This window comes from Nelumbo nucifera, chromosome 2 (genome assembly GCF_055504915.1).
Source record: "Nelumbo nucifera cultivar China Antique chromosome 2, China Antique-T2T, whole genome shotgun sequence".
Classification (NCBI taxonomy): Eukaryota; Viridiplantae; Streptophyta; class Magnoliopsida; order Proteales; family Nelumbonaceae; genus Nelumbo; species Nelumbo nucifera.
Window position 1 is genome coordinate 36,398,739 of NC_142650.1, and position 25,968 is coordinate 36,424,706.

Genomic DNA, 25,968 nt, shown 5'->3' on the forward strand with positions numbered 1-25,968 from the left:
TTTTCAGAAAAGTTTTGTTAAAAAATCACTAGTTTTTTCTATAACTTATATGATAATTTCACTGCTACTTTTTTAAAAAAATATTTTGTTGTGAACATGAATTGCCTCTTTTAACGTATAACTCCATTCAACTTAAGTTTTGGAAGCATTAAGGTGGTAAATCAAATGGATCAGGTTGTTTCCTCAGCTCTACTAGAAGAAGAAAAAACATAAAAAGTAGAAATGAACCAAGGGCCAAAAAATTGTAATGCATTTAGAAGACGAAGTTCATGGGTCGGATTGTTTGCATGCACAAAATCTATCTAACCCGCGAACTTTAATTACCAGTTCATACCGAATTAGGCCAATCTAATTTGATTAATCCAACTAGCTATGCAATTTTGAAAATTGAAAAAAAAAACAAATAAGGGAATTTTTCACTAAACATGTGTTTTTAATTAGAAAATAATAGAAAATTAGAAAAATAAGGGAATATAACAAAAAAAAGAATTATTTACAATGGAAAATTTAACATGTTAAAAATAATATTTACTGATGAAATATTAAAATTAGAAAATAAAAGAAAATTAAAAATAAGGGAAAATTAAAAATCAACAACTTACATTACATGATTAACATATTAAGTAGCTTATTAATTAAAATAAATTAAATATATTAGTTTTATTAAATTACTCTAAAAATAATTTTGTTAATTTTGTAGAAATTATAATTTATTAAAAATTTTGATTTATTAAAATAAATCAAAATTTATTAAAAATTTTGACATATCTAACATATTATAAATTTATCATATTAAACAAAGATAAGTGTAATAAATAACAATTATTTTTAGAATTATTATGAAAATAGAATAAAAAACTTAAAATTGCCCAAAAATGAGATCTCTTTTTTCTTTCAAATCAAATAGGTCAAAACATGATGTTATAATTATATAATAAAAACTCAAAATTAGATAGAAATAAAAAACTATAGAAAATAAAACAATTTGTCTATAGCATCTGTGCACATCTCTCATATTATATATTTATCATATTAAATAAAAACAAATATAATATAAAATTTAAATTCATCAGCACACCATGTTTTAATTACTTAATAGATTATAATATAGATATTAAAATTATTATTACTATGTGAAATTGACATGCACAATGCATGTGCATGTTTATATTTATTGGCCAACTCAACTTTGCCAGTAGTCCCACATCGAACAAATACAAAAGATATAAGTTCCTTATCCATGCTCTAGTAGTTAGAAATGTCGCCGAGCTCTGTAGCGAGAGCATGTAACCCGAGCGGGGGCATCAAGGTGGTCGAACATTGGATCAATTCCAACAAGCAGGGTCAGGCGGAGTAATTTGCCGGTACGCCCGTTCCAAGAAGGGAGTTGAGCCATGGGACTTGAGCGAAGGCTGGGGCCTCTTGGTTCTTAGAGCGGAGGGTACTGCGTCAGGCTGGTTTCACAGAGCAGCGACAAACCTCCCTCTCCCATCGGTGGAAGGATTACGAATCGGTGCTCCCCTCATCCATCATTGTCCATCGAGTTGAGCCCAATCGGACGACCACCTTTTTTTTTGCCCTGATTCGTTAGGTAACCCCACTACGTTTGCTGAAATTCTATTGTTGTCATTGGATGTCTACAGTTATTGATGATTAGGGGACTCTAGCGACAATTTTGCCTAACTGTATAGTTGTTTCACCAGGGCAATCAGCTGGTTACCTCAAAGCCCATGTCCCATATTTGGGAGGCCGACCATCTGATACTTGGTAGTTATGCTACTTCTAATCTTAAAATTTATGACTTCATTTTATAGATTGGTTTGCTGCAGAATTATTTAGTTTAATTTGTATTGGGGTGCAATGATCCAATTATTTGCTTTAATGTTGCATGTGTTTCTTTAAAACAATTAACAATGGCCTCTCTCTCTTATCCTGTCAATGATATTTCTTCTTTTCATTTTTAAGATTTAAGCTATTCAAGGGTGGGTCTAGGACTTTGTCATTTAGGTTCTACTTCTATAGGGAAAGAAACATCTAATCCATTATTCCATTACAGTGGTTTTGCTCGACTGTTGTGTTCTACACGGTTTTGTATATACATTAATGATGTATTTGGTTTGAAGGAAAAAGTAGGGAAAGGAAGGAAAAGGTAAAAAAACCTGCCTAAGGGAAGGGAGCTAAAAAGGAAAGGTTCACTAGAAATGACTTGGCAAATGGAAAGACTAGTTTTCTGTAGCAGCAAAATTCCATCCATGAACTTTTACCCTTCATCAGATGATGGTAAGGGATTGGTTCTGGTGTTGAAGATTTCCTTTATAAACTGTATTGAGGATCCAGATATTTGGTGGAACAGAAACTTCGTAGTGTAAGGTTCTAGAGTCTGATGAATCTACTTGTATTAGTAAGAATAAATCTATTGTGTTACCAAAATATAGGGTTGGGTCTCTTGATTTGAGGTATGGTATCTAGACCTTCTAAAATTAAATAGATGGCCATTCTCTGAAACTTCATTTGCATGTAAAGAAAGAATTATAGCCATAGTCCTGCCATATCCTATGACCATGTAGATTTGGAGGGTTATGATATCTTTAAGATAGCTCAGGGTACATGATTTTTGAATATTGGAGCAGAAGAAGATAGGCAGTTATCCAAGTTCTTCTTTCTCTTATGGTCATGGGGAGGTGGATGGGGTTCTTGATCTGGTGTATCTAAGTTCAATATTTTGCAATTCAAGTTTGGAATTTCAAAATAAACTATTTAGCCGCTAAGTGTCTATGGGTAGATGAGTTGTACAGTGTTTTGTGGGTCTACCAAACTACGATCAATACGGCAACTGATGAGACTTCCTTTAACTTAATGAATGGGACAGAGGTCGTCATCTCAATCGAAATCAAAGTTCCAACCTTACGGTCTGAGGCATATGATAAAGAAGCCAACGAAGATGAGCTGCAAACTAACCTCAACCTAGTAGAGGAAGTTTGCAATTTGGCCTACATCTGAACCGCGAGACACGTCGACACAGGTTACCGATCTATGCAAACTGGCCCCCATCTAACTAGCTTGACAACATTTTGACTTTGCCACAATTTTAAATGGCTAGTTCACTTTCTAGCACCACGACCTAAGTGTACTTTAGTTCACAGGAGACCAATTCGTTTTTGGCAGAGACATGCAAATTGGGTCGACTTCTTCACAATCGTCCTCTACCTTGGTCTCAGGCTCCACATCAACCTTGTCTGCTACTCCTTCGATGACCGTCTTGGGGGACATTGTGTTGAATTCTATGTAAGTGAAGCGACCTGAGGAGACAGTCACGCAGTTTGAAGCCCCTCTTGAGGACAAGACAACGAACTCCACTCTTGAGGTGTTCGGCCGAATCGCAGAACTCCTTGACGATTACATTCTTGATACGGTAGATGTCCTCAGAGTGCCTGCTCCACCTCTCCTTGAACAGATGTTGCACTCCGATAATCAAGATGGAGAAGTCCTGCATAATGTTGCATTCAACCCTTAGACTCTTCTGACTTGGGGAGCAAACTGGACCAATGCCTATGAATTGATCAAACTAGTCATTCCGGGCCAAGGACCAACAACAAGCTACTACCTTCTCCGAACTGACCTCGTTTGGGGAGTGGGGGACAATTGATGAGGGACAATTTGTCCCTCCAATGACATTGTGACACATGGCATGATAATACTGCCACATGACACCTCAACACCATGCGAACAACCACGGATCTCACTAAGTCAATGACGTGCACCCTGGAACCAAGGGACCTTGGTGTGAGGAACTACCTCCGAGGACTAGCAATACCTCATCCAAGGCCCACCTGTAGTACCTCATTAGTACCAGCCCAAGGGACCTCGGTGTAAGGAACGACCTTCCCCAAGGACGTGCCGACCTGATTGAGGTCCAGGTGGCAACCTGTGAGATGTGCTTGTCAACCTCCTCTACGTGCATCTTATCATTTCTAGTTCCTCCAGAAGTCAACTCCCACACCGATCGTCTCGAAGGCAACCAGATAAGGCACGAAAGTCTAGTCTACGTGCAAAACTACCTCCGAGGACTTTGGACCAGTGAGCCACGTCCTCGTGGAGATCTCGGACGCGATGCGTGAAGCTCACGCCAACCGACGCATGTATAAAGGCACCCCCATTCTCTAAGAAAGGTACGTGCAATTTAGCTCTCTAGGAACTCTAGCTCTCATTCTCTCTTGCAATCAAATACCAGCTCGCTAACTTGAGCATCAGAATGCCCACCCCGAGTTAAGCAACCTGGAAACTTTGATTACTTCTCTCTTGTAGCTCGACCAAGCAACCTACTCAATCTGGCATTTGAGCTATTGGCCAGCAGAGAGCACCATATCGCGCATCGTCATAGAGTATAAGAACAAACCACAAAGAAACTAAAAGACAAAGCCCAAAATAGAAAATGAAAGGAGAAACTATGAATCGGAACTTAAAAGGAACTAAAGAAAGAAAATCACTAGTCCACAAGCACATCTAAAGGAACGTTGAAGAACTACAGAGCATCTAATGGCTACTAGAGATGTTGAATAGGAATAAAAAGTGATGTAGGGGTATCTAGCTGACCTGCAGATCTTGACATATGGCATCGGCCAAATCCATCCCAACCATCCCGTGTATCTTGACACGTGGCATTGGCCAAACGCACCTTGACCATCCATCACCAACCACTGCCACCTGCTCCCAACTACTCTTCCTCTCAAGCAACTCCAACTATAAAAAGAGGCTCCCACATTGAGGTAAACATACATTGAAACTCAAACTCTAAGTCTCCTCTCTTGGTTGGTCTGACCCCTCAGAGCCCTTTGCTAACTTAGAGCTTGAGTCCCACTCTTCTTTCTCTCATCAGGGAGCCCTTTGCTAACTTAACCGTCAGAGCCTTTGCACCCCGACCATCCATCACCAACCACTGCCAACTGTTGCCACCTGCTCCCAACTACTACTCATCTCAAGCAAATCCGACTATAAAAAGAGGTTCCCACATTGAGGTAAACATACATTGGAACTCAAGCTCTAAATCTCCTCTCTTGGTTGGTCCGACCCCTCAGAACCCTCTGCTAACTTAATCGTCAGAGCCTTCGCTCCTGGGATAACTCTCAGGGTCTCTGACATCTTTCTCTCAACAGGCTGGACCCGTTGCCTCGGATGCTAAAAATTCTATTATTGCCCTCGGCTACATATTTGGCAGCAAAAAAAATGGAAACATTCCGGATACTTAACTTTATTGTAGTAATTGCTGTACTGTCCCACGCTGTACTATCCAAAGGCTCGTTACAACCTCCGTCCCAACTTGTTACTTATTGATGCTTTTGTAGTATTCTCCACCTTTCATATGTTAATGCCGGAGAACTAAAACTTGGAAGTGCTAATTAAAGAAGAAACAAGTGAGGCATCAAACAATGCAAAATGAAATAGTTTAATAAGTTCACCTTGAATTTGGGATGTGCAGAGCAATCCCCTCTTGAACTTGGAGGCATGTGTTCAGTCTGGGGTGATTGAAAAACATGTCGATTAAATGCGTTTGCCGGGAGTCGAACCCGGGTCTATTGCTTGGAAGGCAATTATCCTAACCGTTGGACTACAAACGCTCCTTGTTGATGCTGATACGGTATAGCAGTAAATACAACTGAAGTTTATTAATATTAGACTATTTAGTCACAAGGCAATGCATTTGAACTTTGAAGAATTTATTAGTTAAATTCTGACGTCAACTTTGGCTTAATAGCTCCACCAAGGGAAGGGTATGCATTAACTGCTGCCTCAGTCTAATTATTATTGGGTTATTGGAAAGTGGCACAGCTATTTGAACTTTGAAGCACAAAGAAAGCCAAACCGTGCTAAATCAAGATAATTATACTAGAAAACTCTCAGAGATCTAATTTATATTTTTCGATTAATTTTATATTTCTATGAATGTTGATTAATAATTTAATTTAAGTAAAAAATAACATACTAATGGCTGAACTCAGGTTGATGCATTTAGTAAAGATATTGTATGATATCTATAAGTCCTTATATGTTGATTGTAATGTATTTCTTCGTACCTATTAGTGGGATATGATGTACATAAATACACGATATCCAATATATATGATGACAAAAGGTTAAAAGGAAATGTAAACATTATATCATTTTTTTCAAAAAAAAGTACTTTACTTAATAAAAATAGTTCAATAAATAATTGATTAATCTAAGGTAATTAATTAAATTACTATTAATAGAAACACAATCTATATATTTATTTACAATTAATGTAGGATAATATATTTACTAACAAAATAGGGCAAATCTTTATTTCAAAGTTTTTTTCCTCTCCAATCACTACTAATCTAAACTAAATCAATATATAGATTAACTTAAACACGTATAGGTATGATTAATTTAAGCATTTTTCACTTCAATATAAACTAAAGTAACATAGCTAATTAAGCTACGTTAATTAAAATTGACCTATCTAATCTAGTGGGGTCCTTGGTGAATGCACATGCTTTTTTTCAACAATATGCAAGTTGAATGACCCTTGTGATATTTTCAAGTGGGGAAAGCCGAATTGATTCCAATCCAAGCATTACTTTTGGCTTATGTATTGTTAGATAGATTTGTATTAATTTTTCTATTAATACTTATTAATTTTTATTAATACTTATTTAAAAATAAATAATAGAAGAGAGAGGGGGGGGGGGGGGGGGGAGAGAGAGAGAGTTATATCAGAAATCATCAAGCTAGAAGTATTTTTGGAGGAGACATGAAGTTTAATTGAAAGCAATAATTTAGGAAATTGAGAGATTTTTGAAGGGAGATTTTAGGAATACTTTTGGGTATTATTGGATATGATTTTAGACAGGTTTAATTACATGTAACAATGTTTATAAATCAAAATATTTATAGATCGGTTTTCAGTTGACTCTCTATAAGGTACAATTTTCATTGAGTGTGTTAGATAAATATATTGTCATGTTATTTAGTATTTTGATTTAATATTTTTCTTTCTAAGAGGTGTAATGGAATAACCTAGTTGAAGCATAATAAAAGCACAATATTTAAATAAAATTACTAATTGGTAAAATATAAATTTTAAGTATATATGATTCATTTAAAATGAATCAAATAGGATTAACAAGATTAGATCAGAGATAGATTTATATTTGATCCAATTATAAATACATTGAATTTGGATAAATGAATAACATTTACAGCCTTCAGTATTTTTTTATACATCCAAAAGTAAAACAAACAAACACCAACTAGAAGGTATCATGATGCCTGGAGAGATGGCCTCAGGCGTCGAAGAATCAAATAAAATCTAACTTGAAATCAAAAACACTAGAATCAGACTCTTACGATCTATGGGCACCAAGGTTGGCAAGACAATCTTCTGCAAAATTCGGTTCCCTCAATGCATGCATGCACGTAGGAAATTTTGAGATTGTGATTCCTGCAAATCTCCCATACTCATCTCTTACAACGACACCAATCGCACACTTACCTTCATGGTTTTTTGAAGCATCGAAATTAACTTTTAGGTACCCTCGATCGGGTTGTTCCCACTTTATTAATTGCAAAGATTTGATTTTCTTATGTATGTAGGAGATAAAAGGGATTTAATTATCTTTTATCCAAAACACCAATCGCCAAGGTTGTTCCCACATTTTTTCATTAGTTATAAATTTGCTTTTAATAAGACTTTAATTTCCTCCTCTTCACTCATAGCTAGTATTGTTCTTATAGGGGACTTATTCATCCATGCATCATCCTATAAATGAATTAAGCTACCATTACCAACTATCCATCCAATTCCTTTTCTTAAAGCATCTCTATTCTCCAATATACCCCTCTACGCCCATGAGATATTCTTTCTTGCCTTGGCTTCCCATAAGTATTTACCCAAAGATTGCTTGGTTGGGTCAAGATTATCCATCCTAATTTAGCTAAATTTACATCATTCACCCACAGGAGTTTTTTACGCCCCCCCCCCCCCCCTCGCCCTTATCTTTTGTTTTACATATTTTATCCCATTTCACGATTTATAGCTTTCTTATCTTTCTGTATCCAAATAAAATCCCTTTGTTTCTTTTCCACATTCTCCACTGTAGCCTTTGGAAGTTTAAAGATTCTCATGATATACTGAGTTAACATGCTTATCGATGACTTTATGATGAGAGTAACTATGCCCACCAATGAGAGAATGTTTCTTTTCCATCCAACTAGCTTTTTATCAGCATTTTCTCTAATTCTCTTAAACGTCTTCCTAATTACTCTTCCTTCAATAATGGGAGCCCCTAAATATTTCTCTTCCTTCTTTTCCATAGGGATTTTAGTCACTCTTGATATCATCTTTTTAAAACAATTATGGAGGTTTTTGGAGAAAAAAAAATTGTAGATTAATTAAAATATGGTCTTTGCCCTGAAGCACCAGCAAAAAACATCTCTTTGATTTTTAGAGCATTATCCACATTCACTTTTGCCAAAATGAGGCAATTGTCTGCAAATTGCAGAATTGGAATAGTAGGCCCACCTTTAGCTGCTTTAAACACTAATATTTCCTTATTTTCTTGGTCTCTCTTACAAACAAACAATCTCACAGAAGGTTTCACTGCACAAGACGAAAATGGAAAATGTAGGGGGACAAAGGGCCCCTTGTCTGATACCCGTAGTAGGCCTAACTATCCTTGTACGAAACTGTGGTAATGCATTACATGACCCATTTAATCCATTTTCATGAAACCCCATTTTCTTGAGGGTTAGGCTTTTTCTCTGTCAATTTTACACGCCATAAAACCATATTTACCTTTCTTCCTTTTCATGGGTTATCAGAATGTTGTGAGTTATTTGCCTCGCTGGAACAAATGCACTTGGGCACGGTGCAATGATGTCCCCTTAAGTAATGGTTACCTCTAAGGTGGCCTTGGTAAGATCTCCAAATGAAGGTGATTCATGGTGGGATTTATTGTTATCCATTAAAGAGAGGATTGATTGTACCTTTTCCTTGAACATCTCCCTGCTCTATTCAAATTATGTTGAGAATTTCACATTATTCATTAGAATGTGGCCTAACCGTTCTCTTGGCCGGATAGACTTGGAAGTCTTTAAACCAACTGAATGACTTGTTTCCTTGCCTTGATAAAATAGTCATATGAGAAAAGGATTAAAAAGCGTAGTGAAACCAATTCCGAATTATTTCCTATCCACCTCTCTTCTTTTAAATGACTTCACACAAGATTAATTCCCTCTGCACTTTTGCAGGGACTTCTGATGGGGCCGGCCGCTTGGAGTCGAACAAAAAAGAGGGATCAAACAACGGATGATAGAAAACCATATTAAGTCGAGTCGAGAGGTAGTTAGGCCAACAAAGTGAGCAAATTATTAAAGAGAAGGGTAGCATCATCATGGTTTTCAAAACCGGATCGGAAAAACCGAGAACCAGTTAGGTGATTGATTCTGTTTTATCCCAAAACCCTTATTTTGCCAAAAATCATTGATTTGATCAGTAAATTGTTGATTCAGATAATCGAACTGTTCGAACCATCCAGACCATCTAACAGTTTTGACCGTTTTTTATTTTTTTATTTTTTTATTTTTTTATCAGAATAGGCCAACCATTCAACCCGAAAACTGGACCCTTGACCAGTTCATTGGTCCAGTTCGGTTTTAAAAACCTTGCGTAGCATTGTACTTTGTGTAGAGTTTTAGTTCCGCTGGGAGATGGGTTTCCATGCACAAGATGCCCTTATTTGGTGCCCCGATAACGAGGGATGTAGGCACAAAGTTATCCTAATAGGGCAGCCTATTGAATATTGATGTGGATATCGATTCCAAGTTGGCCGATCGAACACAAGTCATTGGTGATTGGACCACATGAGTATCTTGATTAGACTAAGCTATCTGCCCTCATCAGTATCAATTGATAGATACTGTTTATTGTATTGGTCCATTTCAATTGATTCGATACAATTATTATATTTTAATTATGAAATTAAATATTTTATTTATCATATTCAGTTTTTTATATGTATTAACAAAAACTTATTTAAATTAATCTTTTAATTTTCAAATATTTTGTAGATAATTTTTTTTTATTTTGTACATAATAAATATTTTATCACTTGTTGTAAATAATATCTAGATGTCTTGCTATATAGATTGTTATATATTTCTCCACGTAAAGTATCAAGTATGCATTTATTGTGTATTTATATTTTATTCATATTTATTTCAACCTTAAATTTAGGCTATGTTTCGTTTAAAGGGAAACGTAGGAAAATCTATACAAGGTTTGTAAAGGTTTTCCTACCTATTTTTTCCTTCAAACCAAACCATGGTTTTTAAAATTGACCCAGCAACTGAACCGGTTAGGGGTCCGGTTACTGGGTCAAATGGTCGGTTTGTTCTGACAAAAAAAATTAAAAATTAAAAATTAAAAATTAAAACTTTGAAAAACGGTCAAAACCATTCAAACGGTTCGAACGGGTTAACCAGCCATTTCAGCGATTTGCTTACCATAATTAATGGTTTTGGGGAAAAAACGGAACCGGTTCCTGGTTTTTCTGGTCCAATCCAGTTTTGAAAAACATGAACCAAACACGACCTTAGGGTCTTTTTGGTTCACAATTTGAATTGGAATAGGAACTGTAATCAAAATGGTTAATTCTTACACCTAGGCCCTAGCTATTTGGTTCATATAGGAATTGGATATTGGAATTGAAGTCAACCAGAATGGATATTCTTATTTGGAAGGGAGGGGATGGAATGGCCATTCCTTCATGAGGGGATGCCATTCCACCAAGAATGGGAATGAGATTTTGATTCCACCCTAAATGTTATATATATGATGAAAATAGTTGTTATATTATTTATATTGTATATTTGTAAATTTGTTATATTATTTATTTTTTATAAAAGAATGTATATATATGATGGAAATAATTGAAAAGATACTTGTATTTTTTGTTTTTCTTTCTTTAAATTGTTATATTTTCATTTTCTATCTTTTAATATTTTATTATTTTTTAAATTAAATTGGAATCGATTAGATCCAAATATCTGACTTCCTCATTGGATTTGAATTCAAATCCATGTTTATGAGATGTGCTCAGATATGTTGTTAATACTTAATAGTGTTGGATCAGATTCGAATGTACCCTGATTTGAATCTGATCCAATCCGTTTGCATCCCTACCAAACAGGTAGGTTTGTCAATGATACCTAAAACTTCACACTTAATCCAATTATCATATATTTAGATGAGGTGTTTATGTAATTAGATATGGATTTTGCAATCTACATTCGATTAATATTAAAAAATATAAAATATAAAAACAAAAAATACATAAAAATTTATAAAAAATTTAGATATTATTACCAAGGATTTAAATATCGATACGAAACATCCGATACAGGATACGCCACGAATACAAGTGTATCCCGCTAATCATTCGTATCAAACGGATACAAATGTGTATCAGCCTATATCGCATTGTATCGGCCGATACGTCGTGACATGGGCCAATATGCACGATACGCACTGCATCCATTCTCCGAAAAGTCGAATCACCTCACGCACGTTTAGAAATCAGTGTGTTTCCAAACGAATAAGCTACGCTTCATTTTATGATATAAAGTAAAATAAAATAAATTTTATTAACTTTTTTCTATTCAAATGCAATTTAAATAAAAAATACATATTTATTTTTAGCAACTCTAACTAAAAATTAAAAAAATAATACTTAAAATTAGTTATTTATAAATTAATAGAATAAACAATGTATCAAATTCACATTTATATAAAAAAGATAATTTTTAGTATCAAGAAATTTATAAAAATAGAATAATTATATTAATACTTAAAACTTATAAATTTGCACATGATATAAATCTTACATTTGTTATATACTTTTGTTAGTTATTAATTAATATTTTAATTTACATTTAATAAGTAATAACAACATATTTATTATTTACAAAAAAATAAAAATATTATATACAAAATATTGAAGAATATAATATTAAATTGAATATTTCAAATCCACTAATCTAACTTTATTTCAAAAAATGGTTTTTTATTTCATAAAATTTATATAAATAAAAATAGTAATAATGGAATAATTAGTTTAGTAATTAAAAATTATGAATTTGTATATCATATGCATCTTAGAAATTTTAACAAATTTGATATACTTTATGTTACGATTATATTTTTATAAATTATTAATTGATATTTTGATTTGCACTTGAAATTTTAATATTTAGTTGACTTTTTCTTAATGTTAAAAAATTAAAATAGTAAAATAAAAATAATTGATATAATAATTAAAATATAATAGGTGCATATGTTTAGTGTCTTAGACTTGATCGATGCACTATAAATAAAATTATGCATCACGGTTCATTAATCGTAATTATATTTCTTCATATATATCCTTAATATTTACATTTTTATGTATTTACATACTATTTTGTGATCATTTTGATCTTAAATTTATTGTTATTAATATATTTATGAAACTTATATGTATTTTCCTAGTGTATCCATGAGTTTCCATCTTTTTTATCCGTATCCATGCATTTCCAAAGTGTATCCGTATTCATATCCGAGTTGTTCGATATGATACCCAATACTGATACTTTAATCCTTGATTATTACTATTATTATCATTATCCAGTATTGCCACGTGCAAATCATATATATGCTTACTAGTATTCTTAAATGTATCAAACACAAGATACCATTATATACCATATGGTCAAGTAGATAAGGTTGAATCTTTGGGTCCATTAAGTTGGTAGTGGAAATCTAAATTGGAATAGAGTGATGTATTCCCCTCACCTATTTGGTTCAAATTGCAATCAGAATCAGAATCATTGGAAATGCAATTCTCATTCCCAAGGCAGGGGTAAGGGATTCCACCAGGAATGGGAATCGGATTCCAATTCTATCCAACCAAACAGTTGGAATCAAAATGAGACATCTTAATTCTAATTCCAGGCCCTATTCCCACAAACTAAACAGACCCTAATTGTTGAATTCTGGCACATAATTGATGGTTCAGATTAATTAACGGTTCGATCATGGCACAGCAGTTCGATGTCCGGTTGATTCTTGGCCACTGACCTGGATTCAGATCGATGGTCAAGAGCTGAATTATTTTTTCAAAAGCCAACACAAATTTGCCAAAAGTCCCACATCGAGCAAATACAAAGGATCTAAGTTCCTTATCTATGCTCTAGTAGTCTAAAAGTGTCGCCGAGTTTGGTAGCGTGAGCTTGTAACCCGAGAAGGGGCATCAAGGTGGACGAACATTGGTCCGATTTCGATAGGCAGGATCAGGCGGAGTAATTTGCCGGCACGCCCGTTCCAAGTAGGAAGTTGAGCCATGGGACTTTGGCGAAGGCTGAGGCCTCTTCGTTCTTAGAAAGGAGGACACCGCGTCAGGCTGGTCTCACAGAGCAGCGACTACCTCCCGCTTCTGTCGGTGGAAGGATTACGAGTCGGTGCTCCCCTCATCCACTCAGTGCCCAACGAGTCGAGCCCAATCGGACGACCACCTTTTAGCCCTGCTCTGATTAATTACCGTCAACCCCACTCCTCCATCCAGCTTCCCATCTCAACCTCTCGCTCCCGTCAAGTAACTCCACTTTTCTATCTATTTTTACATTACCTTCTTTTACACTATTCTTAATCTGCTGAAAACTTCATTGACAACTCTAATTCTTAAAGACGGTTTCTTGTGCATAGAATTCGTTAGGTCAGTCAATTAATCCCCATGTTTATTAAGAATTGTTCAGCTGTATTTTCTGTAGATGGACAGTGAATTCAAAATTCCGGACGTCCAAACTAAGCAAAGCTTATGCATCTCCATCCCTGTCTTTAATTATCCCTATCCAAAACATATGATCGCAGTCAAACAACTTGTTTGTCAAAGCTCCCATTGATTTGTCTTAAAACTCATCTTGCTGATAGTTGATACTGCAACCACTTGTAATTCTACGAAATGCAAAGTACGTACTCTGTTGAGCAATAGTTACCTCAAAGCTCATATGGCATATTTGGGAGGCCAACCATCTGATTCTTGGTAGTTATGCTACCTCTAGTCTTAAATTTATGACTTATTTTTATAGATTGGTTGGTTTGCTGAAATAATTATTTGCTTGTGATGTCAATGATCCGATTATTTGTTTCAATGTTGTATCTGTTTCTTAGAAACAACTAACAATTGGCCTTGTTTTCCTTTCTCTTCTTGTTTTCTCTTTCCTTAATCTCCTTATGATATTTCTCTGAACTAACCACTTGGCATCACTCCAGTTACAGAGGCGCGGGATCAAATCCTTGTTGTTGTTTTTCTCTCCGTGGCAAGGTCATTGGACCTCATGTACACCCTGCTCTGTTCCCACCCCTTGATCATTCCCATGTAATGTAATTTGTAATACCAAAAATAAAAACTTAGGCTATTCAGGCTGGTCTCACAGAGCAGCGACTACCTCCCGCTTCTGTCGGTGGAAGGATTACGAGTCGGTGCTCCCCTCATCCACTCAGTGCCCAACGAGTCGAGCCCAATCGGACGACCACCTTTTAGCCCTGCTCTGATTAATTACCGTCAACCCCACTCCTCCATCCAGCTTCCCATCTCAACCTCTCGCTCCCGTCAAGTAACTCCACTTTTCTATCTATTTTTACATTACCTTCTTTTACACTATTCTTAATCTGCTGAAAACTTCATTGACAACTCTAATTCTTAAAGACGGTTTCTTGTGCATAGAATTCGTTAGGTCAGTCAATTAATCCCCATGTTTATTAAGAATTGTTCAGCTGTATTTTCTGTAGATGGACAGTGAATTCAAAATTCCGGACGTCCAAACTAAGCAAAGCTTATGCATCTCCATCCCTGTCTTTAATTATCCCTATCCAAAACATATGATCGCAGTCAAACAACTTGTTTGTCAAAGCTCCCATTGATTTGTCTTAAAACTCATCTTGCTGATAGTTGATACTGCAACCACTTGTAATTCTACGAAATGCAAAGTACGTACTCTGTTGAGCAATAGTTACCTCAAAGCTCATATGGCATATTTGGGAGGCCAACCATCTGATTCTTGGTAGTTATGCTACCTCTAGTCTTAAATTTATGACTTATTTTTATAGATTGGTTGGTTTGCTGAAATAATTATTTGCTTGTGATGTCAATGATCCGATTATTTGTTTCAATGTTGTATCTGTTTCTTAGAAACAACTAACAATTGGCCTTGTTTTCCTTTCTCTTCTTGTTTTCTCTTTCCTTAATCTCCTTATGATATTTCTCTGAACTAACCACTTGGCATCACTCCAGTTACAGAGGCGCGGGATCAAATCCTTGTTGTTGTTTTTCTCTCCGTGGCAAGGTCATTGGACCTCATGTACACCCTGCTCTGTTCCCACCCCTTGATCATTCCCATGTAATGTAATTTGTAATACCAAAAATAAAAACTTAGGCTATTCAAGGGTATATTACTTCTGATCCATTACATTAGTTATGTTGAACTGTTTTACAAGCTTTTAAATATACATGAAGGGAACTATTAAGGAAATATTCACTAGAAATGCCTTGGCAAGGGAAAGACTAGTTTTCTGGAGCAGCAATATTCCGGCCATGAACTATTACCCTTCATGAAATGAAGACAAGGGATGGGTTTTGGTGTTGAAGGTTTCCTTTGTCAAGATGTGGATATTAGGCAGAACAGCAACTTAATAGTGCAGATTGCAGAGTTTGAATTGAATTCATTTGTATTAGTTAGAATAAATCTTTTATGGTACCAAAATATAGGGCTTGCTCTCTTGATTTTGAGGTATGGTACCTAGACATTCTAAGTTTCTCACATTGGACACATGGCCTTTCTCTAAGACTTCATTCGCATGTAAAGAAAGAATTATAGCTGTAGTCCTGCCATATCCCATGACTATGTAGAGTTTGAGGACTTATACTTCAGATGAGATCAAGGTACATGAGTTTGGATGGGAGCACTTGAGAAGAAAGGCATGCATCTCAGTTCTTATTTCCCTTCTGGATAGGTTGTCTGGGGTTCTGATCTGGTGTTGTGGATGGAAATTGTACTCAATTCCCCATTTCAATGTAATCCAGGGACAGAGTGACTGGCAAATGATTGCTGTGAATAGCTTATAGGGCTCTCAAAATTTCACCCCTCAACACTTTGTTTTGGGAGGAGTTTCTTTCTATTGGAGCTCAAGCTCAAGGTGTTGCCCTATAAAAAAAGAAAAAAAAAACAAGCAATTTCTTTATTTGAATATCCTCTAAGCATGTTCTTGAGTGACAAATTTACCAATTTTAGCATGAATTAGAGATAAAAATCTCAAAGTTCAATGTTATGTTTCACACTTCAAAATTTCCAGATCAAAGCTCAAGTAACTAGGACTTCGAATTTACATCATCGATAAAAATATATGTTAGAAACAAAAGAAAATTAATGAATGCATGTATATTAATAATATGTTCAACGGATACATTAAGAAAATATTCCTTTAAATCTACAGGGTGTTTGTTATAACTTTCATTTATTTGATAAACAGTGCCAATTCATCACCATGTGGACATTTGTCCTATCATATATCTATTTATCTTATAAATGTTTATCATGGTTTATCTGCAAGCCAACCGTTGGGGGAAGTTTCATATTAATGTTTCTTCCTACACAAGGGTGTTTATTTACTATTCCACTTATGTGGTGACTAGTGGTCTAGCTATTAACAAATACCAAAAAAAAAACGTTTATCAACCACTTTTTCTCGCTTTTGAAGACAAATCAAGTACAAACATTTTTCATGCCTATAGACCAGTCCCCGTGGGGCGGAGCCCCACCCACCCTAGTTGGGGTAGGTTTTTTGACCACTGATCAGGGTTTGAGGCAAGTTGTGGGGAAACCTAAAACTCTAGGGATCGAGGACGAGGCAGATATGGTATTTGTCTATCCTATAATGTATTATAATATACTATATTATATTACATAATATAAAATAGTTCTAGATAGGTTTCAAAAAATTAAAAAAAAATTATAAATGTGCAACAAGGAATGATCGGGGAGGGATGGAGCAAATTCGGGGGTCCCTGATCCCCCTAGAGACGGGGATGGGGTTAGGGTTTCTAGCACTAGTAGGGTTTGGGCGGGGCATTTGAATTTGGGGTCACCCTACTTTATTGCCATTCCTAATGGATTGTAACAGTATACTAACGGTAGGGGAATGTTTAGTGAATTGTCAAAAAACTTTAGGGACTAAGGGATTTTGCAAAGTGTAGGAGAATTTTAGTCCATTTCCTAAAACTTAAAGATAGTTTAAGAGATTTTCCCTTTACAAATTCTGCTATTGACACTTTTTTCTTTTTCAAAGAAAAAAAAAATGAAAAATGCCAATGGCAGATGCATGTATTTTTTCTTTGCTGGAAATTTCTTGAGAAGTATACTCTGGTTTCCATCGTTATTGTACATTTGTTTGCTATTATTAATTAGTTTTCCATTTCCTTATATATTCTTTCTGAGGTAACTGTGGTGAGATTATAGATGGGTTGATGAAGGAGAACATCCAATTGAATGGGAAGGTGTTATAAGAACCATTGATGCATGAGTTGTATAGCTCCAATGCCATCCACTCAACTCCTATAGGCCATAGCACCAGCAAGCCATGAAAGCTGCAATCCCTCCCTGAAAAGGAAGACATCTAAATAGATGTCTTTAAAGCTATGAGAAACCAATTGGAGAAGGAATTGAGTCAAAAGCTCGCCCATTAGAATTGCACAAAGGACTAAAAAGTAGGGATGTGACATATAAGAGAAAAAGATGTACAAAGTTCTTAGTTTCTTCTATTATTGCTGCTTTTGTAGGATTTCTCCACTTTTCTGGGACTCTCTTTAGGATCAAAGTGTTTCATCATTCATGCTTTAATGCTGGGAAAACTGCTAATTAAAGCGTAATAGAAGAAAAACAAGGCATCAAACACGGCAAAGTAAAAAAGAGAAATTTGTGATGAAAATAACAAAAACGATTTATAAATGCGTTTGCCGGGAGTCGAACCCGGGTCTATTGCTTGGAAGGCAATTATCCTAACCGTTGGACTACAAACGCTGATGTTGTTTAGTGTCTTGATATTTTATTTCTTATCTATGTGTTCATTAACGCATTCACGGTTTTTACCTTTTTTTTGTATCACGATTTTAAATAGCTTCTGTTAACTGTAGTTCAAAATCAAGTTTAAGGATTAGTTAACTTAATGGTGATGTCAGTATTTTTGAGAGCGCTGGTAGGGTTGTTCACAAATAAATTCAAACCAATCAATCCGGCCCGATACAATCCGATTTGGTTGGTTTTTCTTTACCCGATCGGCCTGGGCTGGGACCATAGGCTATGTCGGGCTGACGCCCCAAACTATGCTAAAATTCTCTCTAAGAGAGTTTTTCTTCTCATCAAGTTTGTTTCAATTTTTCCCTTTGAAATATTGAGCTCTCACACTTATTCTCATTGGTTCAATGTTTTTAAGTCATTTTGCTTTCCAATGTGTCATTTAGGCTGCATTTGGAAGCAATGTAAATATTTATGTCGGTTCGGTTTTGTTAGTGTTTAGAAGAGTTTAAATCAAGATCAATGTAAAACTCCACTACGGTTTGGTTTTGCATATGTTTGGATGTATGGAATGGAGTTTTACATTATAAACCGACGCAAAACTTCATCTAAAGTAGAGTTTTACACCAATTATTGATGTAAATACTACATCAATAAAATCGATGTAAAACTATGTTTTTCTCATCACGCTTTTCAAAATTCAAGTGGTCACATTCAAACGGTTCGATGTAAAACATCATCAATGTACTATTACACCGATGACATTTTACATCGGTTCCAAACGCAGCATTAGTGTTACATTCTTCATCACACTTGGAAGAAGCTTTGTTAGGTGTCCTTTTCCCCTTCTCATCGGATTTGCTTAGTTAATCCAAGTACACATTAGAAGTGTTTTGCATCAAAAATATTTTGGAAATGTCTGAAAATGATTGGAAATGCAAAAACAATGAAAATGACACATTACAATGGAAGAAAATGCTGAAAAAAATCTTGGAATTGTCACTTATAACAAATTCGAGTTTTGGCATTTGTTTCCTTCATTCTCCCAAATTTCTTTCCAAAATGTTGAAAACTAAGAAAAAAATGAAAAATTGATTTACTACTAGCTAAAAAATGGAGATAATAGAAAAAACATTAATAAGATGAAAAAATAAACATTCAGGTTAAAACTGGAGCGCATGCGATGTGTGTTTGAAGTTGGGGCAGCTTGTCTCACCCGCTAGGGTTAGACCCGAAGCGCATGCAATGTTTGTTTGGATGAAACGCTAAACCTTGACCATTTTTTAGTTATACCCTAGACCTTGGAGATTGATGAGTAAAACTGAAAAGTTACACATAACCCTTAGACTTGATTATGGTATTCACTAGGTATTCGATTGAGTTGTCTTTGATATGCTAATCAGTGAGATCCCTCAATGGTCAAAACCTAGGTATATTGGTACAATCTTAGAATTCATATGAATCGGTGATCATAGTGATTGGATCAACCCCTTAACCAGACAAAGTGAATGATAGGGCTTACACTCTCTCTGATGGAAACATAAACTATTAGTAATGTACTTCAACTGTGTTTGAGATTTGGTTTTGCAAAATATATTTATATGATATATGAAAAATATTAATTCCCATGATCTATCCGAGTAGAGAGTGTGACATTACACCTTACAACTAGGGGAGAGGTCTTTCCATGTCAAGCAGTGTTTGATCATTATGGGTCGAGAGGTTAAGTGTAAAAAATCATTACAAGGCTGACTACCTGATGGGCTTTATTTTACTTAAGTCCATTATCCTTGGATCTTCATATGATGATTGAATTCAATGATCATTGAAGTGTAAATGTTGGGCTCATATTGAGCCCATAGTGATTTGCTTAGGGGTTCACTGTGTTTAGTAGTGAATTCAGCCATGCCTTTTCACAGGGGCTAGGCAAACCCATGTGGACTTATGTAAAGTTATTATGAGGTCCCACGTCATACAAATCAGGCCTAACTTGGCCATGCAATACCCTTTGGTCGTGAACCTTATAGCTGATAGGCCTAAGGCCATAATTAATATGATTAATTAAACTAGCACATGACAACTATCATGGGTTTGGGTCTAGGTATGGAGCACTTAATCTTATAAAAAGATAAGGTATATCTCTACTTAGAGTCCAGATCTGATTTAGATCTGGATTATCTTCTAATTAGATTAGCGAATAGCTCCATAAGAGATTATAAAAGAGGAGGCGGCAAAGCAGTCCAAGACAGTTTCATATTTTTGTAGTTTTTTGTTCTCTCTGCACCCTTTTGTCTCTCAATTTTTTTCAAGTTCGACATCAACTATCTAAGACTGATTTAGATCAATTTTCTTTTGATTCTTGCAAAAAAATTTAGGGAATATCAAGCTCATCATCCTCGGTTTGATCCAAGCAATTGGATTTTAGTTTTGCTGAAAACTATGTTACTTAATCAGTTTCACCTATACATTGTGCCATATTCAAGGCTGATTTTAGAGCTGATTTGGGCGTGAATTTTCATCTTGAGATCTGCATTTGTAGTATCCGTATCAAGTACAAATCTCCTTTTTTTTATTTCAAATCCGGTCTGATTCAGTGCAAAACTGATCCTTAAAAATGTAGTTTTTCAAAACATAGAGAATTTAATTTCTAAAAGGATTAGGAAATTTTGAAATTTCACCCAACCATCTAGCATGGCCATCCTTATGATGGATCATAATCCTTCCAACAGTTATCAACTTCCCAATAATTTATTATAACATAAAGACATATTCCAACCACCTCTCCCCTCCTAACTTCATAAAACCCCACTATTGTATAACAAGGGCCAAAAATCTGGAGCACATGGAAAAAGAAGAATTTGTTCTTTCCTGTAATGCATTGGCTACAATCAACACTCCCAAGACTAGATCATTTCAATTCTAGTTCAACCATCAGGCTCAGCAAAGTCCACAAATGAAATAGCCTATAAAAGTAGCTGAACAAAAACAGAAGAAAAATCAAGGCCATCTAGAACAACTATTTAATTGAACTTTCCAGTTTACCAGTTTATTCAGTTTCTGATGCAACTCAGTTGATAACTGAACCAAAGCATTAGGGATGCTGGCCCCAGCTATCCAGGTCCTTGGAAGGGAAGACCTGGATAAAGACCCATCTTCCAACATTTTTTACAAGTTGCTCTTATGCCCATATACTCATCATTATCATCTGAGGATTTAGTTTACCATCAAATCAAGCAATGGACAAAATATAAAATTACATGTTCACAAGCCTTTGTCATAGTTGACTTATAATATTAAATTCCAGGAACTAATAGTGATTATTAGCCCTGTTAGAGTCTTTAAATCTCTTTAGAACCAAAAAAAAAAAAAAAACGCTTATACGACCACGTTTGTTCATGAGAACCACCAAAAACAGCAAGGTTATTGGGCATTAGAACACTAAAACCAGACCACTAGTGGATGATCGGGGTAGCAATAGTTGTTGGACATCAGAACACTAAAACCAGACCACCAATCCAGAACAATTTGATCCTTTGATGCCCACTTTTGTTTTTAGTTTTTCCTCTTTTTAGTGGGGATAACAAAACATCCAGCAGTGTTGTGTATAAGAACCACCAAAAACAGCAAGGTTGTTGGACATTAGAACTCTAAAACCAGACCACTAGTGGATGATCGGGGTAGCAATAGCTGTTGGACATCAAAACACTAAAACCACACCACCAATCCAAAACAATTTGATCTTTGATGCCCACTTTTGTTTTTAATTTTTCCTTTTTTTAAGCGGGGATAACAAAACATCCAGCAGTGCTGTGTATAAGATAGAGAGAAAATACAGGTGAAAGAAGAATCTACATACAATTGTGGAAATGGGGAAAATGGAAAAAAATGATCCATATGATGTTCTTTTTTACTCGACTTTTTTGTTGATCAGATCACTTGAATTTTTTTCATCAACAATAAAAAGAATTTCATTTATGAAAGAAATCCTTGCCCACCAAAAAATAACGAACAGGGCACAAAGAGAATAGCATTTAGCTATTCAACCCCATGACCTAAAGAAACCAGAAACTAAGCAAAGCATCAGATCACTGATACGCCCTAAAACGGGATAAAACACAAATCAATCAACGCATAAGTGAGGAAGAAGAAAGATCGATCTTAGCTTCGTGTTCACCGGAGCGATTGATCTTACCTTTGTGCTCTATAGTGAGAAAAATGGATTTAACCTTCGTGGTCTGTAGAGAGAGAGAAGCAGATTCAGTGGAGAGGAAGTCAAGGTTCAAGAGAGAGAAAGTCAAGGTTTGAGGGAGAGAGAGAGAGAGAGAGAGAGAGAGAGAAAGGGACGCAAGATTGAATGGAGAGGGGCTCACGGTTCAATGGAGAGAGTCGAGGTTCGACGGGGAGAGAGAGGGTCCAGGTTCGAACTTGGAATGAAAATAAATAGAATGGAAAAGTGGGGCACCAATATTTTTCGTGCTGCAAAATAGATACAACATTTTTTGCCCTAAACCCAAGTTCCATTCTGGAAAGAATGAATCCTACGGCAAGAAATTTTTATCCAAACACCTTTATCTCATGGCTCATGCATTCTTGTTCATTCTTGCCTGGGCAAGAATAAAAAGAACGAGGCCCAAAGCTATGGACCAAACATGGCCTAAATTTCCAAGGTGTTGTTAATTAGACATTGTTGCTAGCAGCTTTTGTTGAGAAAGATGATGTCCCATAGCAGAATAAAATTCATTGGCTGTGAAGCGAAAGCTGGGTTGAACATCATGTTAGGAGATGCGTTGTACATGGGACCTAAAAACATAGCACTTTGATTCATTCCAACCATTTGAGAATTAAATATGCTATTCAAAGAATCATTTGATGCCGAATGACTTGGTTGAATGCTTGGGTTTGAGAGGGTAGCTTCTGAAAACAACCCGGAGAAGCTTCCTTAGTTTCTTAGTCTCTGATCTCTTGTCAGCTACAGATAAACCAGCCGTTAAATTATCTATACTCCCTTTATCACCTGATTGTTCTGAATCAGAAATGGAACCAAAAATATCCAATAGTTGTGCTCAATTTTTATTTGCTTGCATGCGGATTTCATTAGCAGCCTTTTTATCACCAACCACCAACCCTGAAAATAGGTCATTGACAGGTTCTCTATCTTCAGTTGTATGAAATGAGACATCTGCAAATGGGTCCGCTTCAGTCTTATGTCCATTGGTGCTCAAGCCAGTAGCTGAACTATCTCCAATAATAATCATCCGAGTCACCAGTATCTATTAAATCAGGTATCTGAACAGTAGGGGGTTTTGCTCCCACACTAGATGGCTTTTCTGGAAGACTATGTTTTTCAATTGTCTGGTCTCCATTCAGAAGGCTTAAGGCCTGCCAATTAAAAGCAATTCTAAAGTTAACTACAACTAATACACTATAATCTTGCATGCCTCACTCTCAATATAGGAGATTATTCATAAGAATGATTTGAAAAATAAGTTTAGAACTAGATCACCATCATCGTCATCATCATCTAAGCCTTGTCATAACTATATGGGATTGGCTATATGAATCGATTAGGGAGATGTGGTGCTTTTTTTTTTTTTTTGATCAATGGAGAAGAAGTTTGTTAGCTCAAAAGGTGGTGCTTGATGGCACTTTCCTGAAGTCCTCACCATTGAATCATAGGACCCTATTGTATGTCTGCCCAGGTAAAAGCAGGCAGTCCCATACCCTAATTAGCAAACAATGATACTTTTTCAGTACCAACTACATAATCATGGAATTAGAAAAGTGCAAAACATGAATTTTCTAATATCAACAAGAAAACAAAATTTGAAGAGAAAAAGCAATATACAACATGATTAATTATGTAAACCCTAATAACTCATGTACAAACACATGGCAGTTGCCTCACTCCTAACTAGGACATTCAATGGGTTGGTTCTGCCCAACTGCCCAACCCAAACTGAACCGATTATATTGGTTCTGGTTCCATGATTTTGTCCTGATTAAAATAATTGGGTTGGTTCTGGTTCTTGCCTGTCCTGAATCGATTATTTTATTAAACATATACAAGGTTTTCCTAATTTTTTTATAATTTTTATCATATTTTATGTTTGAATAGGTAAACTTGAAAGATAATATATGATATAATATTGGTTAAAATGTTTAATTTATTAACATATAAATAATTTGTTATTTTACTGTCATTTTTGTTAAGGTTATATTATCAAATTTTAAGTTATTATTTAAATAAATAAGTATAGTTTTCAGTATAATTGGGTTTATGGGGTCAGACATGATTTTCCCAACTATTAACCATGATGGTTCTTGGGCTGTGATTTTGTCCCAATTAATAATCGGTTCGGGACTGGGACCACCATGTCAGCCTGTCCTGACCCAGATCTCACCTGTTGACAGACTTACTCCTAGCTGGGTATAGTTAAAACTAGATATATGTATCCAGATCTGATAAAATATTGATCAAGCTCAAAAATCTTGGACAGGACGTACCATAGCCATTTATATTGGTTGATCTATGTGTTGCAGTGACTCCACCATCCAAAGGTACCTAATCTTGTCCAATATGTTCACAAGCCTTGACAGAAATATTCTTGACAAGAAACACACTCAAATATCCAAAGGAGTAGGGTTCTACTTCAGAAGTCTAATATAGAGTTTCGTCTAATAGAGTCCACTATGGACAAGAAACACTCAAATATCCAAAAGCAGTAGGGTCCTACTTCAGAAGTCTAATATAATAGAGTTTCGTCTAATAGTAGCAAGATCAATCAATTGCCTAGTTGATCCTTTGTCTAGACAGAGAGAACAATGAAACATTCTGTTTTGAGGAGCTGACAGAACTTGGCTGTACTTGGGAGTACAAATTGAATCTAATGTAGATAGATCCCTAGGACTGCAAATTCATGGCTGACTTACTTCCTAGGGAAGGGCAAATAGAACTGATTTTATCAGGGTCCTGACGGAACCGGATTCAGTCAGAGCAAAGTCCATTCGAACAGCCATTATAGCCTTGCATTGGGAATACCTCCCCATGAAATAAAGCACAGAAGTACAGAGATATTCCCGACGAAAGGTTGTAAAGGCTCTCGGTCCTGGTGCCCACTAGTGTTTCATCTCTATGATGCCCACTAGTGTTGTCAGGCTTGGACTGGACTGGACAGCTAATAACCCAGTGACCCTTCTGGGTCCTCTTAAATGATGGTTTTCATGGTTTTAACAAGCTAACCACCCAGTTAACTGGTAAAACTGTGACCCTGTGAGCATTCCAGTCTTTTATCCAGTCTGAGTCTGACAATATTGTTGCCCACTAATGCTGGAAAACCTAGAAGAAGGAAATTTCAGTACTGCAGTTCTTTCCTATAATAATTTATTATTGTTGAAAAAATACTAAATCATACTAAGGTATCATAAGTATTAATAGTGGGATTGAACTAGTGTTTTAAAAGTGCAAGGCACAAAAAAGGTGCAAGGGCCAATTTGTGCCCGAGGCGAGAGGTGCAAGGCAAGGACGCCTTTTTGAAGCAAGGCGCAAAAATACAAAAAAATGCTAAAAAAATGTCAGAATTTTCAAAAAATGCCAAAACAATTCAAAAAATGCAAAAAATATAAAATAAAATATTAATAAGGAATATGAACTTAAATTTTAAAATTAATGGTTTAAAAAACCTATAATCTAAAATTAAAATACATAAACATAACACGTAAAGCATATTCAAATGAAAATTTAAAAATAAAATCAAACGTATAAAACATTTTCAAGCATGTAAAGCTCACAATCACTTTTTTTCCTCATATGCATTACTTCAAGTAGCTAATGTCATGTAAAAATAT

General features: G+C 35.6%; 1 long non-coding RNA gene and 4 other non-coding genes across 5 annotated transcripts; 3 read left to right on the top strand and 2 right to left on the bottom strand.

Annotated features, from left to right (window-relative positions):
- Positions 1–1,263: 1,263 nt before the first annotated feature.
- On the top strand, positions 1,264–1,570 carry LOC148802106 (signal recognition particle RNA). The gene has a single exon (XR_016083347.1).
- Positions 1,571–5,543: 3,973 nt separating this feature from the next.
- TRNAG-UCC (transfer RNA glycine (anticodon UCC)) lies at positions 5,544–5,615 on the bottom strand. Its single transcript has one exon. It is a non-coding gene; the product is annotated as a tRNA-Gly (tRNA).
- Positions 5,616–13,266: 7,651 nt separating this feature from the next.
- Positions 13,267–13,573, top strand: LOC148802107 (signal recognition particle RNA). Its single transcript, XR_016083351.1, has one exon.
- Positions 13,272–16,258, top strand: LOC148802108 (uncharacterized). Its single transcript, XR_016082925.1, has 3 exons — positions 13,272–14,096; positions 14,327–15,117; positions 15,348–16,258. It is a non-coding gene; the product is annotated as an uncharacterized LOC148802108 (long non-coding RNA).
- A 1,799-nt stretch (positions 16,259–18,057) lies between these two features.
- On the bottom strand, positions 18,058–18,129 carry TRNAG-UCC (transfer RNA glycine (anticodon UCC)). The gene has a single exon. It is a non-coding gene; the product is annotated as a tRNA-Gly (tRNA).
- Between the last annotated feature and the right edge of the window lie 7,839 nt (positions 18,130–25,968).